This window comes from Plecotus auritus (assembly GCF_963455305.1).
Source record: "Plecotus auritus genome assembly, chromosome: 11".
NCBI classification, from domain to species: domain Eukaryota; kingdom Metazoa; phylum Chordata; class Mammalia; order Chiroptera; family Vespertilionidae; genus Plecotus; species Plecotus auritus.
In genome coordinates, this window is record NC_137777.1 from 7,721,064 (window position 1) to 7,740,379 (window position 19,316).

At 43.3% G+C, this 19,316-nt stretch overlaps 1 protein-coding gene across 6 annotated transcripts in view; it reads right to left on the reverse strand.

Annotated features, from left to right (window-relative positions):
- SNTG1 (syntrophin gamma 1) overlaps window positions 1–18,992 on the reverse strand; it is a 121,275-nt gene extending 102,283 nt beyond the window's left edge. Inside the window, exons 1-3 of one of the 6 annotated variants that reach the window (XM_080647249.1) lie at window positions 18,858–18,992; window positions 17,810–17,968; window positions 16,648–17,411 (exon numbers count right to left, since the gene is read on the reverse strand). The gene's annotated coding sequence lies outside the window, so the exon portion shown is untranslated. Of the gene's footprint in view, window positions 1–16,647; window positions 17,412–17,795; window positions 17,969–18,857 lie in introns of those variants that run through there. The other 5 variants (XM_080647253.1, XM_080647252.1, XM_080647248.1 and 2 more) reach the window with 5 other exon arrangements.
- Between the last annotated feature and the right edge of the window lie 324 nt (window positions 18,993–19,316).

Here is a 19,316-nt window from a genome sequence, read left to right on the forward strand (position 1 = left end):
CAAGCTTTTGGAACTATGGCATTCCTAGACTATATTAGTTACCTACGAGTACATGCAATTTAGATCTCTCCTTATCACAATTGTAAAGCACAAAAATCATAGACATCCAATAAGTCCATCTGTCACATGGAATGCTCTTTTTTAAAGAACCAAATGTTTGTCCCAACTAATATCACATGGATTCATACAATAACTAAAAAACAATTAAGATCTCATGAGGTGAGCTTCATGCCCATAAGAAAAGAAAAAGGCAGTGGTCTTCTCTTAACAAGAGCAGGGAATTATAGATTAGGCATAAGGGCTGAGTTACATTTAATCCAACACACAAGGATTGAGTTTCTTTCGTTTTTTTAAGAATTGAGTATTCATTATTAATTTGTAATTAAGCTGTAGATCACCCTTGTTGCGTGTGGAAATAGTTTCACAGTACCTCCCCTCACCCACGCCATGATGACATTGATTCTTTTTTTTTAAAATACATTTTTATTGATTTCAGAGAGGAAGAGAGAGGGAGAGAGAGAGATAGAAACATCAATGATGAGAGAGAATCATTGATTGGCTGCCTCCTGCACACCCCCCACTGGGGACTGAGCCCGCAACCCAGGCATGTGCCCCTGACCAGAATGGAACCTGGGACCCTTCAGTCCACAGGCCAATGCTCTATCCACTGAGCCAAGCATCAGACCTAGAGACTGTGGCTTTAAATGTTAATGGCGTCTGGAATAAGGACAAGCACGGGATTTTTTTTCTACTTGGCCTGGGAAAGCTTTGGGACCAGAGAGTGAAAGCCAAGGAGTGAGAATCAGTCTCCTTATAATGTGGAGAGCATGGTTCTCAGAGGCTCTGAAACTTTTTATTTTTCAGCTTTAAATATATTTTTATTGACTTCAGAGAGTAAGGGAGAGGGAGAGAGAGAAACATCAATGATGAGAGAATCACTGAACGGCTGCCTCCTGCACGCCCCCTACTGGGGATCGAGCCTGCAACCCGGGCATGTGCCCTTGACAGGAATCAAACCTGGGACCCTAAGACTGCAGGCCTATGTTCTATCCACTGAGCCAAACTGGCTAAGGGAGGCTCTGGAACTTTTAAAGAAATGGTCTCCTCTATCCCCTGAGTACTTCAGAATTTGTAGTTATGGCAACTGTGGAGACAATGGCTTCTTTAATGTTTCAACAAAAGACTGACAACCTTCTGGCCTAGAGGAGCTCCATCATTTTTATTGGTTTTGCTTAACAGGCAGAACGGAGCTTTAAGTGTCTATCGTGAACAGCAGAATCCAATAAAAATCTAGAGGGAGGAAAATTTTTAACAAAATGGGCTTCTACCAAATTACAGCTGTTAGAGGAGATGGAGGGCATTTGAACCAAAAATATAAGGAGTACTTAAGGAGATTCAAGTACAACACTCCAACTAAACTATTCGGTAGATGATTGAGGAATAAGACAGTAATTGTTGAGTAGCCTGAGAGTTAAGGTTTAAGAAATACCTCACATATCTCGTGTGCCCTAATTACGAAGTCTTTGGGGTGGCTAAGTTCCTCTCCAGGCACACACAAGTCCTGGCAGGCAGCTCTAGGCATAAAATCACCATCTCTGGGGTTAGGTGAGTGCTCCCCTTTACAACCTGCCCCTTCAGAGGCCTTGCAGTGGGAAACTACACGTTCTTGCTGTTTTTCCGTATCTCACTCAGACTTTGTATCTACGATTTTTTTTCTTAAACCTTCTTCAGATTACCTACTTCAGTGATCTAGTTTCCTGTCGGGATACTGAGTGGTCGGAAGCAGTATCATGAATTAATTTCCTGTCATGAAGTCCAAGAGCATAACAGAAGGAAGGGAGAATGAGAGGGAGGAATTCCACTAAATGTTAGGGGACTGGCAGACTAGCACAGCAGTTAATGTGAATCCTGACGATGTAGCCAAGATTTCCATCTTGAGTATCCCATTTAATAAACATGTGTCATGTTTCTCCATGTATAAAATGGAGATTATAATTACCTACCTTTCAGGATTCTTGTACTGATGAAATTAGATATGACATGCAAAGTGCTTAGCACATGCTGAGTTGATCTTGTTGCTTTTGGAACATATCATGGAGAATGATTACACATAAGATTAGAGAGCCAGACGGGCTCAGCTTGCAAACAGCGTGGCCACGGATGCCAAGGAGTTAGCCTGCCAGTTATGGACAGCCAACCAAGGTTAGTAGTTAAGGACATGTAAAGATTAGGATTTGTGTTTTGGAAAATAAACCTAAGAATGTCATGGATATGAAAGAAGTCAGGGGACCAATTAGGAGGCTGCTAGCATCGCCACGGAGGGGAGAAGGCAAAGGCAAAGCTAAACTCAAGGCAGAATTTCAGACATTACTGATAGGGTATGAAATGGGAGGCAGAGAGACAAATTCAATGACTCTGCCAGACTTACAAGCTCATGGGCCTGACTGGAGTAATGTTTCACAGAGGAAACTAAAATGAGAGAGGGGGGTACTTAAAGAAAGCGGGCAGGAGAGGAAGAACATGGTGTCTTCAAGAGAGCTAAACAAAGAGAAATGTAAAATCAAAGAAAAGTCACATGTTGCACTGGGTTGCTATTTTTCTTATGTCTCTTTTTAATTATAGTATCTCTTGCCATATGTTTCTGGAAAAAGCCTAGTCATTGTCCTAAACGCTCCACATTCTGAATACAGATGATCGAATCCTAGTTGTGCTAACATATTTTTGTCCTCCATATCTCCTGAAAAATGGCAGTTAGATGTAGATGAGCATTTTCAAATAGAAATGTAATACTAGCCACATGGGTTATTTTAAATACTCCGGTAGTCTCATCTTCAGAAAGCACAGAGAATAGGAATTAACTTTTATAACAGCTTTAGTGAAGCTAATGGATATGTAACACAGTGCACATATTTAAAGTGTACAATTTAAAACTCTCACAAAAATCAAGATACTGAACACTTGGCCCTAGCCAGTTTGGCTCAGGGGAAAGATTACTGGCCAGCAACTGAAGGGTCCTGGGTTCAATTCTGGTCAAGGGCGTGTACCTCGGTTGCAGGCTCCATCCCAGCGCTAGTTGGGATGCTTGTGTGGAAGGCAACCGATTGATGTGTTTCTCTTACATTGATCATGGATGTTTCTCTCTCTCTTCCTCCCTTCCACTCTCTCCCCCTGCCTTCCACTCTCTCCCCCTGCCTTCCACTCTCTCTAAAAATAAATCAATCTGCACCTTGGGTGCGGAGTAACAAAACAAAACAAAAGATACTGAACACTTGAACCAATTCTGCATTTTATATTTTAATTACCAAACGTGTGAATGATACTATACAATTCTCTAAAACTGCAAGTTGCATAATAGTTCTTAAAAGATTATTCAGTTCACTATAAAATCGACTCATAGCAAAAACAGGGACATTGTAGCAAAAGTGACTTTGATAGTTTCAGCACACTGAATTTTCAAGGCAAATAATACGAGGGTACCATATATTAAAATAAAAGAAAACATTCCTTTTATGTAAATCAATTTTCAAATTTATTTTTAAATTTGGACCAGCTCTGTTAATGGCTCCCACACTTTCCCATTTCAAAATGCAGTGATATTCTATATTTGTATATATATTGCGTGTAGATTTTTAATGTGCATACCCATATCATTATGTTTTTCTATGGAGTGTGTGGAAGATTATAAAATCAAGTAAATATGGCATTAACTAAAATGTCTTCTTGGAAAAATCAGTAATTGTGTGGGAGCTTTATTGAATTGTTTAAACTTTTGCCTTAATTCTTAGAAAAGTCTTGTTGTATACCTAGGGCTCTTAGAGCAAAAGTAAATGGTATAAAGCAATCTTCATTATTGGAATGCCAGAGTTTAAAACTACTATTACTTGTCCAAAGTCCTTTGTTTTATTGCCCTTTGCTGTTAAGTGTTCAGGTGTACTTATAGGAAAATATTCTGGTCATCTATTACCACGTGAATCTTCAAAAAGCCATCATTCCTAGTAGCCCCAAACTGGAAACAACCCAAATGTCCTTCAACTTTTGTTAGATAAGCCCACAGAATAGTACATTCACATCATGCAATGCTGTTTAACAACTAAAATAACCTTCTGGCACATGCAACAATGTGGATATATCTCAAAGGCCTTATGTTGTATGGAAAAACAAAAGCTAATCTCAAAAGATTATATACTGTATGAAACTGTTGAAAGAACATTCTCAAAATAACAGAACTCTAGAGATGGAGAATAGATTTGTGTTTTCCAGGAAATTGGGGAGTAGAGTCAGAACAAGGAAGTTTATTGTGGTGATAAAATTATTCTCTAACTTAATTGTGATGGCAAATCTATACATGGCATAAAGTACATAAAATGACTGACATATACATATGACTTCAGATAAAAACTGAAGAACTCTTAATGAGATTTACAATCTGTTTGACGATGTTGTGCCAATATAAATTCCTGGTTGTATTACTGTACTGTAATTATGTAAGATGTCACCATTGGGGAGGTTGAGTGAAGGGTTCATGTTAGTGCAGGAGGCCTGGGGGGGAGGGAGGGGGAGTGGTCAATGGGGGAAGGGGAAATGGGACATCTGTAGTACTATCAACAATAAAGATAATTTAAAAAATAATAAAGAATCTCTGCAACTTCTTTTGAGTCTATATTTAAAAATAAATGCAAAGTTAAAAAAAACAACAACCTTGTTATCCCTAGTTGCATCTATGATGGGCATTCAATCTCATTTGCTTGAAATTCTGGAAGACTTATAACTTAACCACTTCTCTACCTTCTCAACATCCTAGCTTACTAGTTTACCCTGGACTATGGATCCATACAGAGATATTTATTTATCCTTCACTGTTCTTGGAGTATCATCATTGATTAAGCCATAATTTAAAGTTCCATTTCAACTCAGTCATAAACTAAATTTGAATCTTTTAACAAGTTTCAGAAATTTTCTCAGAGTCAATTTCCTAACCTGATAATCTGTGACTACATTTCCAACTCTACCTTCTGATTTCTAAATATCCTCGCTTTGTCTTATGAGATGCCAGCCTTCTTGAGATCAGAGACCAAGCTTAGTCTTTAGAAGTAATTTATACTGGGGGAGGGGGGGGAAAATCTAATCTAAACTGCATGCTGAGGTAACCTACTTATACAAACAGACACGGTGAGTTATGAATTGTGTTTGCTTCTGTCCATCAGTATTCTGGCCACTTGACTTGAAATTTAGTTATGACTGAGTTCTGGCAATGCCAGCAAAGTAAGTATTGAACTCAGATTATTTCTAACAAACTATTTTTTTTTCTACAAAGTAAAATTCACTTTTATTTATGAAAGACTTAAGAATTTAAAATGGTTGAAATGTATCTTCATATGTTCATACATGAATCTTGTTTTATAATTCTATCCTATATAATAAAAGAGTAATATGCAAATTAACCATCACTACACTACACCCATAAGCCATGCCCACAAGCTACGCCCACAAGCCAGTCAGGAGCGAATATGCAAATAAACCCAACCAAGATGGCTACGGCCACAGAGAGCAGGAGGGAGGCTTGGGTTTCCCCGGCAATGGAGGAAGCCAAGCTTTCCACCTGCCCTTGCCAGCCTAGGCCTCCACTCAAGGCTACAAAGTTTCAATGATAGAAGATACATAAGTCCAAACAGAAATGGAGGCAGCCACGGAGCTGGAAAGAGCAGGAGGCTAGGGTTGCCCCCGGTGATGGAGGAAGCCAAGCTTTCCGCACACCCTGGCCGGCCCAGGCCTCCGCTTAAGGCTACAAAGTTTCAATGATAGAAGATACATAAATCCCAACAGAAATGGCTGCCGCCTCGGAGCAAGCAGAAGGCTTGGCTCCGCTCCAGGCTACAAAGTTTCAATTGTGGAAGATAAATAAACCCCAGATACCAGGGCCTCTGCTTGGGTCACCAGGGGGCGTGGCCGGCCTGCAAACCACCACAGGCCCCTCTCCCAGGCCACCTCATGCCCCAAGGGAACCCCCACCCTGATCTGGGACACCCTTCACGGCAAACCAGCTGGCCCCCACCCTTGCAACCAGGCCTCTATCCTATCTAATAAAAGAGTAATATGCAGATTGAGCATCACTCCAACACACAAGATGGCTGCCCCCATGTGGTCAAAGATCCTGCCCCCATGTGGACACAAGATGGCCACCACAAGATGGCCAGCAAGGGAGGGCAGTTGGGAGGAACCAGGCCTGCAAGGGAGGGCAGTTGGGGGCAATCATGCCTGCAGCGGAGGGCAGTTAGGGGTGACCAAGCCAGCAGAGGAGGGAAGTTGGGGGCGACCAGACCTGCAGGGGAGGGCAGTTGGGGGGGACCCAGGCCTGCAGGGGAGAGCAGTTGGGGGGAACCAGGCCTGCAGGGGAGGGCAGTTAGGGGGGACCAGGCCTGCAGGGGAGAGCAGTTAGGGGCAAACAGGCTGGCAGGGGAGCAGTTAGGCATCAATCAGGCTGGCAGGGGAGTGGTTAGGGGGTGACAGACTGGCAGGCAGAAGCGGTTAGGGGCAATCAGGAAGGCAGGCAGGTGAGCAGTTGGGAGCCAGCAGTCCTGGATTGTGAGAGGGATGTCTGACTGTCGGGCATCCAGACAGTCGGACATCCCTCAAGGGGTCCCAGATTGGAGAGGGTGCAGGCTGGGCTGAGGGACACCCACCTCCCCCGTGCACGAATTTCATGCACCGGGCCTCTAGTATACTATATAAATTTAAAGAGCTTTCAGCTTCTTTATTACTTAAATAAATAAAATTTTATTGGTTTCCCAGAGCTAGTAGTTACAGTAATCCCTCCATTCATTAAAATTTAACCTGCCTTGAACTTCCTTTCAAAATATCCTAGAAAATTTCAAAACCCCTGGTATTATAGAAACATATATAAAACCCCTGGTATTATAGAAACATATATATTGCTTTAACAATTTAACATATAGATGTAATGATGTTCTGTAATTGTTTAATTAGTATCATCTGTTAAACATTCATTGCTAACTCACTTCATAACGTGCTTTATTAAAAGTCATTAAAACCTGCAGCTGCCTCCCGTAATCATTTTCTAAATATAAAGTCTGCATTTATAAATGATCTCCTTGTTCAAAATACTGCCATACACTCACAAACTCTTTGTTAGAAGCCAGAAAGCTTTTATTCTTTACAAAAAGAAAGGCTAAGTAATTCATCAGATGCCAAAATATTTTTTTGGCCACATGTCAGTCTTTTCCCAAGTGTTCAGCCTTTATGTTCGTTAAGAATAGTTATAATCTTAGATTGATACTCAGAACTTTTATCTATTTGAGTGCCATCATGCTCCTAGGATTCAATCTCTTAATAAGTATCCTTGATAAACCTGTAAAAGCACAATGATTTGGCTCAGCTAAGCACACTGAAGTAAGGTTCTTATGAAAATATACTGGAACTATACACTGAGAGAAGAAACTGCATTCATTTGGAGATTTGTTAATTCTGTTCAGGAAAAAAAAATAGCCTATTGGGGGTTTTCAATGCTTGTGTAAATAATGTAAATGACTTCTAGGCTTCATTCAATTGTTTATTCTATGATTATACTTCTTTTACGCATATGAAAGAAAACAAGTTCAGAAAAATAAAATTTGGATAAAATTTCAAGAAATTTAATTTTCACACAAATAATTAAAGTGTGTGTAATAGAGTTGCTTATTTCTCACAACAATTTCTTTTAAAATCTTCAACATTTGTCAGTATTTTTGACAGTATTCCCCCAAATAATGTAACTGGTGGGAAGAGAAGAAGGGAGAAGGAGAGAGAGAGATAGAAACATCAATGGTGAGAGAGAATCATTGATTGGCTGCCTCCTGCAAGCCCCCTGCTGAGGATTAAGCCTGCAACCCAGGCATGTGCCCTTATGGAAAATCAAACCCTGGCCTCCTGGTTCATAGGTTGATGCTCAACCACTGAGCCACACCGGTGGGGCAATAATAAATATTCTTAAACCAGTTTCTACCTGCATTAAAATATGTAATCCATTAATAGATATAAGAAAATCGATGCTGAATTAGCACAGAAAACATATTATCTATACTGAGAGTTCTTAAATAGAAGAGAGGCAAGCCCACATATTGTAATCAGTAGGGAGGTTTTTTGATGAAGGAATACATGAATGCTATTAAAGATTACTTATAACTTAAAGATCTAGCACTTCCGTCTCCAAAACACTCTCAAAAGCATTGTATTGGGACTTTCCAATATTTCACATAGTAGGCATTCGCTCATTCATCCCAGAAAGGTTTAGATGTCAACCATATTAGAATTGTACCTTAATCCATAGGGATAGTATCCCCTTTTACAGAAGAAAAGGTCCATTGGGTCCAGTGACTTGCCTAAGATCTAATGACAAGCATTCAAGACTCCTCATCTTTGGACCGTCAAACAGCACTTGTTCTGTTCCATCATGATAGGTAACATACTTTACACTGCAGCATGTCTCCCTTTGAGCACGCCTCCTGTATAACTCATTGGCCTAAACTAAACAGGAAGAAAATAGTAAATAAGAATAGCATCTGCGTGCTATTCAATGACTCATTATACAGGTTTCTGGGGAGCTGAGATGACTATAAAAATCATTTCCAGGTGACAACACGCTCTTCTTCACTAGTAGCTTTTTACCTTGCTCGTTAGAATTGGGTGAATAAGCAAGTTGCTTGCCCAGAATTTACATCTTTAAAATGACATAAAAATAGCTGAGGATCTAAGATGGAGGCGTAGGTAAACACCTAAGCTGCTGCCTCGCACAACAATTTCAAAACTACAACTAAAAGACAAAACGCCTATCACCCAGAACCATGGGAAAGCTGGCCAAGTGGAAGTTCTACAACTAGAAGGAAAGAGAAAAGAGCATTGAGACGTGCACAAGCGCTGAAAAGCTGAGCCTAGTGACGCCCTGAGAGCCCACCCCGCACAATCTACAAACCCACCCAAGCTCCAAGCAGCAGCTTTAGCATATGAATGGCCTGCCCTATCGCAGCTTAACCTAGCAAACTTGCAGCCCAGGTCAGACAGCTCCAAAACCTCCAAACAAAAGCAAAGAGGAGAAAACTGTAGTTCTCGCTGTAGCTCCTGCTGGGTGGCCTCCGACAGTAGCTGACCTGCACCCCATTGGAGATCCAGAAGCCAGTGTACCTAGTGGTCAGTGTGAGACACCAGATTGCAACTCCTCATATCCATAAGTGACACATTCAAGAGGCAGACTCAGTGAGCACCAAAGCCCCACTGAAACAAGTCCTGCACCATAAGCGTGTCTCCAGCGCAACAGTTCTTCCATTATAGACACAGCGGGTCCTCACAGCCAATTGGCCTGGAGGTCAATTCCTCCCAGGGTACCAACAGCAATCACGGGTTAACTACACCAAGACTTTGCACTCAGCCCACAAAGGGGTGTACCAAAGGCGTCCACCTCAGGTGATTGGGGAGGCTGAGTTACTGGCCCCTATAGGTCACCTACCACACAAAGCCACTCCATCAACACAGGGAAGCAGCAAAATGCGGAGACAAAGAAACATGTCACGAATGAAAGAAATGGAGGAAAGCAAACTACTGGATGACATAGAGTTCAGAACCACATTTATAAGGTTACTCAAGAATCTTCTAAAAACCGCTGAGAAACTTGATGAGACCTCTGAGGAGCTTAGTGAGACCTTCAAGGACCTTAATGAGAATGCCAAAAAAAATGGAAAAGGACCAGTCAGAAATTAAGCATACACTGTCTAAAATAAAGAATATACAGAAACTCAACTGTAGATCAACATACCCCAAGAATCAAACCAAAGATCTGAAATATGAGAAAACAAAAAACACCCAACCAGAAAAACAAAAAGAAAAAAGAATCCAAAAATATGAAAATAGTGTAAGGAGCCTCTGGGACAACTTTAAGCATACCAACATCCGAATTTTTGGGGTGCCAGAAGAAGACAGAGAGCAAAATATTGAAAACCTATTAGAAGAAATAATGACAGAAAACTTTCCCTACCTGGTGAAAGAAATAGACTTACAAGTTCAGGAAGTGCACAGAACCCCGTACAAGAGGAATCCAAAGAGGACCACACCACGACACATCATAATTAAAATGCCAAGGGCAAAAGACAAAGAGAGAATCTAGAAAACAGCAAGAGAAAAACGGTGAGTTACCTACAAGGGAGCACCCATACAACTGTCAGCTGATTTCTCGGCAGAAACTATGCAGGCCAGAAGGGAATGGCAAGAAATATTCAAAGTGATGAACAGCAAGAACCTACAACCAAGATTACTCTACCCAGCAAAGCTATCATTCAGAGTTGAAGGTCCGATAAAGAGCTTCACAGACAAGAAAAAGCTAAAGGAGTTCATCACCACCAAACCAGGATTACATGAAGTGCTGAAGGGTATTCTTTAAGAAGAGGAAGAAGAAGAGAAAGGTAAAGATAAAAATTATGAACAACAAAATGACATCAAATACATACCTACCAACAAGTGAATCTAAAAATCAAGTGAATAAAAAATCTGAAGAACAGAATGGACTGGTGAATATAATAGAATCAGGGACATAGAAAGGGAGTGAACTGGCAATTCTCAGGGGGAAGGGAGTGTGAGGGGTGCGGGAAGAGATTGGACAAAAATCTTACACCTATGGATGAAGACAGTGGTGGGGGGGTAAGGGCATGGGGTGGGGTGGGCAATCAGGTGGAGGGGAGCTATGGGGGGAAAAAAAGAGGAACACCTGTAATAATCTGAACAATAAAGATTTATTTAAAAAAAAAAAAGAAAGAAAGAAAGGTCAGGGCCTGTCTGCTTCTGAGCAGATTCTCCCCCACATGCCTCCTGTTTCTGCCTCCCCTGAGGGGTTAAAGCCAATTCTCAGGCATTTCTTTAACTTGCCGGGTTATGAATTTATATTCCCGTCTCTTTCCTCCCTCCCTCCCCCAAAATGGTGACTATCCTTCCAAATTCAGTGTCATCAACAAGAGCAACATCTCCAAAAGAAGAGGGGTGAGGTCATGGCCAAGGCTCACTCAGCACTTCAATCCCATTAAAGCAAAGGTTGGCCCTGAAAACAGGGGACAACCAGAGAGTCTGACATCTGAAAAAGAGGAGGGGTAGGGTACATCTGAGTTCAATATTTAAGAATGAAATTTGAACTGTTCAGTCCTTCAACAAATAGCAACCAGGTACCCACTGGGAAGGAAGGTGAGAATATCAGGACTGAATCAATAATTCAAAGGGCATTATGAAAATACAGAAGAGACAGTACCTTGATGTGCTATAAAATAACCCCAGGGATGCAATAATACAATGCTTTCAAAGGGGCCCACAAATTCGGCAATATCATATATGTGAACTCTTCACTGACTATAAGCAAACATTTGCATTGCCTGAACTTCCTAAAAAGCACATTTCCTCAGCTGATGCAAATGTTGCTATTGGTGCCATGTGGAAGGGCATTTCTGCTTCTGCTCCTACCGAAAAAGCTGTATTTCTTTCAATATTAAGACTATAACTATTCTTAATAATGGCTGGGGCCCTATAATCTACATGAGTAGGTTAATTCTGATGTGTCCTAGATAGTTGAGAGGGAAAGAGATTTAGAACTTTGGCTGAATGCGGATGCAGACACCGCAAAACCGGAAATGAAGGCATGCAAAGGGAACAAGGAAAAGCTGGGGAAGGGTCCCTGTACCCCAGCTCAGCACCCAGCGACAGCGTCCTCCCCGAGCGTGGCTGAGGGATGCCAACCCACAGGTGTGTGACTTAAGGTTGGATTATATTATGGCAATAGAAATATTTTGTCAAATAGTAACGGAGTTGCTATGACAGTGCTCATAGGACACAAATCTCGAGTGTTTTTAGCAGTGGAGACATGGCTTGACTTGATCTCCTGTCCCGTTATCAAGGGCACGGATTTGCCCTGAGAAATGTCTTTATCTACGAAGTTGAAAGTTACAAAACATTTATACGTGAATGAGACTATTTTTACCCATTTATTCAAAATGATAGCACATTTTGCCCAAAGGCAAAGGGATGTGACCCTTATCATGTTTTCCTCCACCCTTCTGGGCTACCTTTGACTTTGTTGTGATGAAAAAGATGAGGGCAGAGAAGATGAGAAAGCAAAAGACCTCTGTTTGTTAACCCTCTACAATAAAGTACTCCCTGATATCTTCAAAAAAAATAAAAAAATAAAAATAAATAAATAAATAAATAAATAAAATGACATAAAAATAAAAGTCAGTTACTGAGGGCCTTCTTCAATTCCAGTAATTAATCATCTCATACTTTTATATATTTTTTTGATATTCACATACCTTGATTCAAATCCCCTTCCCCCCAATTTCTAAGGCAAACTCTGGACATTGAAATCCAATATGATCTGTAGGTATCAGTAATGACATTAGAATATCCCGTGAATATTCAGATGATCTACACAAAACGTTAAACCAGAGGTTTTTTAAAATAATACTTTATAATTTGAAGATTCAGGCCAGAACTCCCTGTCCCACTTGCCACACACCATTTCTTGTGAAAAACATAAATAAAAGCAATTGGACAGATCCCAGGGCTCATTTCTGATTATCCTCTGGTCCTATATACACTTTACATTTCCTGTCTATGCAATCCTATTTCACTTTTCTCCTTTGTGTCTCAAATGTAAACCAAGGTTAACAACCCTTTACCATCTTTTTTACCACAGCGTAGTATTCCATTGTGTTCATGTGCCATAGTTTTCTAATCCACTCATCTGCTGATGAGCACTCAGTCTGTTTCCAAATCTTAGCTATGGTGAATTGTGCTGCTATGAACATAGGGGTGCATATAGCCTTTCTGATTGGTGTTTCTAGTTTCTTGGGATATATTCCTAGAAGTGGGATCACTGGGTCAAATGGGAGTTCCATTTTTAGTTTTTTGAGGAAACTCCATACTGTTCTCCAGTGGCTGCACCATTTGCAGCAGCATGGATAGAACTGGAGAGCATTATGCTAAGTGAAATAAGCCAGGCAATGAAAGAAAAATACCACATGATGTCACTCATTTATGGAAAATAAAGAACATTATAACCTGATGAACAAAAAGATAGATACAGAGGCAGTACAGCACCGAACAGACTGTCAAATTACAGCGGGAAGGCTGGGGAGTGTTGGGGAGGGAGGGAAAGAGATCAACCAAAGGACTTGTATGCATGCATATAAGCACACCAATGGACACAAGACACTGTGGGGGGGTGGGGTGATGAGGTCATGTGACAGGGGCTAGGGGAGGCTGGGGGAAGGTCAATGGGGGGAAAAAAGGAGATATATGTACTACTACATATAATACTTTAAACAATCAAATCAAATCAAAACAAAACAACCCTTTACCAACAGAGCAGTGTCAGCACCACCACTGCCCTCACCCGGCGAGGGGATGTTGAATTACTGCGCCTGGTAAGTACTCTGCAGACCTCAATGGTCTGTTTTCCCTAATGGGCCAAAATAACTATCAAGCAGTTTCCTTTACCGGGATCTGAACATCCTGGAATAAAGCACTGATTTATCTTTAAACACAAGTGATTATGTGCAAAAAAGGTTTGCTAACATTAACACCCACTCTTCTTGGGAAGGAGGCACTTAGAGATTAGCATCTAGGTAGGCATTAAATTGATTTACCAAACTCTATCTCAATGTAAATGACATTTCTGCAAAGATAATGATTGTTATGAGCTTCTGTGCACTTTGCCTGAGCTTGGAAGGGAGAATTCGAGTTATTAATTTCTACGACTAAATCTCCAAAGGATGTAGGCAAAGATACCTTTTACTTCGAGCCGTTTCACGCACACACAGGGAAAGCCTGCCCTCTGTACCACTGGAAGGTAACTGTGGCCACATCCCCACAGGATGCTTCCTGGAGTACATTTTCTGCTTTCATTTTTATGAGGTGCCAGCCATGAGAGTCTATGTTCATTGACGACCAAAATATCAGTCTAACAATATACCATACATCTCTTAAAGCATCATTAATTATTCCATGAGGCAGTTTCACTTTCACATCTCTCAGGTTAGAAAAAAAAAATATATATATATATCAGGTTGTGTTAGGAGCACATCGTAGGACTCCTAGGAAGGAATCCAAATCAATGGTACACTTCCTCCTCACATGATCGTCATTTCTCTTTTATTTTTACTTATTTCAGAGAGGAAGGAAGAAGGAGAGAAAGACAGAAACATCAACGATGAGAGAGAGTTATTGATCGGCTGCCTCGCGCATGCCCTACACTGGGATTGAGCCTGCAACCCGGGCATGTGCCATTGGCTGGAATCGAACCTGGAACCCTTCAGTACGCAGGCCGACGCTCTCTCCATTGAGCCAAACGGGTGAGGGCGGTGGTCATGTCTGACCTATAAAGAGCAATACAGCCCCTAAGCAGCTCAATGACACAGATGTCTCTGCTCCCTTTCTGCTAAACAAGCAGGCTTGTGGTAAATGGTAAATGACAGTGAAGAATGATTTTTTTCCTCCGAGTATAATTGCTACTCTCAGCCAATGCAAAACAAGGGCCCATCAATCTACCAACAAATACCATCTTACTTGGCTCAGGACTTCTGTGCTGAAACTGAGAAAGAAGGTATGTCTGTATGGGTATGTATGAGGAGTACTTCATTAGCGTTTACATGTGACCTACACATTAAAAGAATATACTAAGGAACTGTAGTTTTTCAAAGGGGCAAACGCTTTCCACAGTGTTGGTTATGCACATAGCATCACATGTGCTTCCAAGATTGTAAAAGACCATCCTTGCAAGTCAACACGCTCCACGGAACTGAATGTGTGCACTGGAATTGATGGAGCCTTTAGTGACGTGTCAGGTGAAGGCTATAAACCCGTGTAACTTCTTTTACCTAAATGAAACTCTTTTATTAAAGCCGAATGCTTATCAAGGTCACTATGAAAAAATGGTAGTTTTAAAGCTCCAGGGAAGACTCCAGAAATAAGAATCAACAAAAACAGATTTCATGAACACTTTAAAGTTTATGGTCTGTCAAGAACCTATTTTCCTTTACCACTTTTCCAGATTTTAGTGACAGGCTTATTTTACAGAACTAAGTCAGAATGCTATAAAAACACAGCTCTCCAAAAAGGCACACAAAAGCCCTAGCTGGTTTGTCTTCGTGGGTAAAGCGTCGGCCTGTGGACTGAAAGGTCCTGGATTCGATTCTGGTCAAGGGCACATGCCTGAGCTGCCGGCTCGATCCCCAGTGGGGGACGTGCAGGAGGCAGCCGATCAATGATTCTCTCTCATCATTGATGTTTCTATCTCTCACTCCCCCTTCCTCTCTGAAATCAATATATATAGATATATATATCTATATATATCTATATATATATCTATATATATGTATATATATATATATATACACATATATATAGATATATATAGATATATATATATATATCTCCTATATAATAAAAGGGTAATATGCAAATTGACCCTAATGGCAGAGCAACCAGGAACGGCGGTCACTATGATGCACACTGACCACTAGGGGGCAGATGCTCAATGCAGGAGCTTCCCCCTGGTGGTCAGTGTGCTCTCACTGCGTGGGGTGGGGGGGACGGCTGACAGGTGTGAGTGCAATGGAGGTGGTGGGAGCCTCTCCCGCCTCCGCCGCAGGCAGCGCTAAGGATGTCCAACTGCGGCTTAAGCTGTCAGTTGGACATCCCCTGAGGGGTCCCGGACTGCGAGAGGGTGCAGGCAGGCTGAGGGACCCCCTGCTCCCGAGTGCACGAGTTTTCGTGCACTGGGCCTCATATATATATATGAGTTCCAAAGGCCTGCAAGAGGAAGTTGACAGGGCGGGCACGGCTGCGTGTCAATTAATTAACTAATTAATTAATTGGAACAGAAGCACCGTGAGATCAATATATATATATATATATTTAAAAGGCACACTAAAGCTTCTCATTTTCTACCTTCTGGCAAATGTGTTTTGAGCAAGCAGTCTTAAGCTTTAAAAGGCAGGAAAGACCACACTAAGTAAAAATGTGTGTATTTTTTAGTTAAGATTCTACAGGTGTAGGTATACTTGGGTGTTCAGGTGGAAAGAGGAATCAGGTGTGTATGCATACATGTGTTTGTTCCTGTGCATTGTTTGGCAAATTATAATCATCTAAAACGTAATAGAAGGAGTGGTTCAACAATCTCTACTTGATACTTCTTGAATTTTTCATACTATGTAACACAGACAAGATCACTTTAAACTGCAAGTATTAAGATTAAAAAAAAAAAAAACCCTCTTAATGAAAGTCCAGATTTTGGAAAACCGAGATACACATAAACTTAAAAGTATGTTAGGCCAGCAATATAAAAAATACCCAACTAAGAATTTACTGTAATAATATAACCCAATATAAATTCTTTAATATTCTTGTCACATAAGGGACTTCAGAGAAATAAAATATTCAACAATAAGAATATTCAACTAGGTTATTAGGCAAGAGATTTTCAAAGATCATGATGCAGGAACAATTATTTAAAAATCAAGTTGTTTACTTCATCCACAAGGAAAAATAATACTGTTTATATCTTTCTGCGAAATTCTTGAAAAAGTCGAGTTGTACATAAGCAGGAAAAATAGTCTTATCACTTACCTGCCCAGTGAAAGAATTAGACGTCTGTTCGCTTCTGTAACGTAGGATTCTGAATAGTTCTGGAACCTCCTCTCACGAACCTATATCCAAAAGCAGGGGCGTCCTCTCGTGCACATTGTTTATTCCAAAAAGTGTGGGCCTTTGAGCACCTCGATCCTCACTGCGGAGCCCATGACTTCCCAGAGCCTCTAAGAACTTGGACTTCGCTCCTCGGTTTGCATGTCGCCCAGGCCCCCACTGAAAATTATTTTTGAAGTTGCTGCTGAGAGTTGAATCTGTGCAACAAGAGCACTCCTCCGAGCCCCGTATGGTCCTTGTAGCAGGTGGATAAGAAGTGTTATTTCTCCTCTCTTAACGGAGGAGAGAGGGGACGAGGAGTTATTAGGAGGCACCGCCTTTTAGATGCGAGGAGCAGGAAGCCCCGCGGCCGGCGGAGGCAGGGACAGCAGCAGGGGCCGCGGCGGCGCAGTTCTGTCCCGGTGGCTGCAGCCCAGGCTGCAAACGCTGTCCATCCCCTCCGGTACTGAAAGATGGGGGCTGGAACCCCACCTCCAGCCTGTGCCCAGATCGCTCTCCTCCGCAGGGCTTCCTTGTCTTAAGTCTCACCTTCCCGCTGGTGCCTTATATTTTGGTAGGGGTTAACTGCTTCTCCAAAAGAACATCCTCATACTTGTTTGGTGGCAATGTTTCCGGGTATTATTTGACGTTGCAAGTAGGAATCCGTGTTCAATCCGATGTAAACCTTTCCTGACTTTTCAGTGGCCCTGGACGAGTTTCCCCATGATACAAATGAAGGAGAGAGGGAGAGGGGGAGAGGGGGAGAGAGGGAGAGAGGGAGAAAAGGGGAGAGCGAGGGAGGGAGAGAAAGAGACAGAGAGAGAGGAGAGAAGGAATGAATACAGATTATACATCATAGAAAAGCCAGAGCTTCTTTGGGTCTCTCATTACATAAAACGGAAAAGGTCTATTTTGGAAGACTCTGCCACCTTGATTACCAATTAGGTGAGCCACATTTAAATCCTGAGAAACCCCACTTGAAATTCCTAGATTAAACACAGGAAAGAGGTCGTGGGTCCTTCTTTGACCCTCCAAGCCAAAACGGAAGCTCATGGTAAAATAAAAAATAATACGAACGAAAGAAAAGGCACCTCGGCGTGGCTACCTTGTAAAACGCTGCTGAATTGGCTCCGAATCCTTGCCGAGCAGCAGAGCGAATCCAGCTGTGTCAGGGCTCCGGAGGCTGGAGGAAACAGCTGGGCGAGCCGGAGCCTCGGAGGCTGCATCCCAGGGAGCGCTCCCCAGCCGCCCACAGCCCAGGATCCTGTAAGGAGCGGGGCGGGGGGACACCGGGGAGGGGAGGAGGCGGGAGTTTGCTTTCACAAAGGATCCAATAAGGAATACATAAAGTCATCCCCGCCCTTGCAAAGCCCGAGCTACCCCCATCGCCGCCGGCTCTCCGCCTGGGATTCAGCCCTTTTCCCCCGACTCCGCTCCCACACCGCCCCCCAGGCTCCCAGGTCCCGAGCCTGCGCTCTCCCCTGCTCTCGCTGGCTCGCCGCTCCAGCTCTGCGCAGACCCCCCACTCCTGCCCGCTGCACCTGCTGCTAACTGCCCGGCAGAAGGAAGTGCGTGGGTGGTCCCCAGGGCTGTCACCCACGGCTCCGCCACCCACACGTGGCAAAAGGTGCAGACGCCGGTAGGGTGAGGTTTTGGAATAGAGACACACAACGCTGAAACTGTTGGAAAACTGATCAAAATCATGTCTCCGAGGACTAAGGTAGCCTGGTGAGGAAATTCGGAGAAGAATGACTAGGGGTGCCGGGGGGAAGAGGGGAGAGAGAAACACGGGTTTGTCCAGGGCGGTAGGAGAGCGGCTGGCGGCGTCTCTGGCCTCCCTTCCCTGCGAATTGCACGGATTCCTCCTCTCCCTCCGATGCTGACCTCGGAGAGGAGGAGGTAGGGGCAGTGCTCTCCTCCCAGGCTGGCGCCGGCCCGATCGCCGGAGGGGACCCGGCCTCAGCGGGGAGCTGCCCCCGCCCCCGGGAGGTCGCTGTTCTCCCGGGGGGGGGGGGGTCCCCGCTGAGCGGAGCGGAGGCTCGGCGAGCTAGGCCCGCGGGGGCGGCGGCGGCAGCCACGGCGCTGCCAGGCGAAACGTCACCAAACGGGGATCGTTCGGGAATGAAAATCAAGCAGGCAGGTTCTGTACTCACAGGAAAAGTCCATGTTTTCCTGAGACGGAGCCGGGTCGCTGCCGCACGGATGCCCTCGCATCTCCAGTTGGCCAGCAGCCCGCACTGCCCGCCTCCTGGCTCTGGCTGGAAGCGGCCGCGCGGCGCGCTGGACCCACTGGAGCCGCGGACGCCGCGTGGGGCTGACACGCAGCCGGGCCCGCCGTGGGAAGAAGCCCTGTCAACTTCCTCTCGCAGGCCTTTGGAACAGAAGCACCGTGAGAAGGTGTGCGGGAGTCTCCCACACCGTGTCTGATTAAAGCCATCCGACCTCAGGGGGATGCACAAACCTAGTATCTGCTCCTTGAGGCTCATTTGGAAGGGTTGTGCCTTGCTCTACGGCCCTTGTGAAAAATAGATGGATTGCTCTGGGTTGGGGCGAATGAAGTTTCCCTTTTCCCTTAGAGAAATGTAGACACACGCATGCTTCTTTGTAGCTGC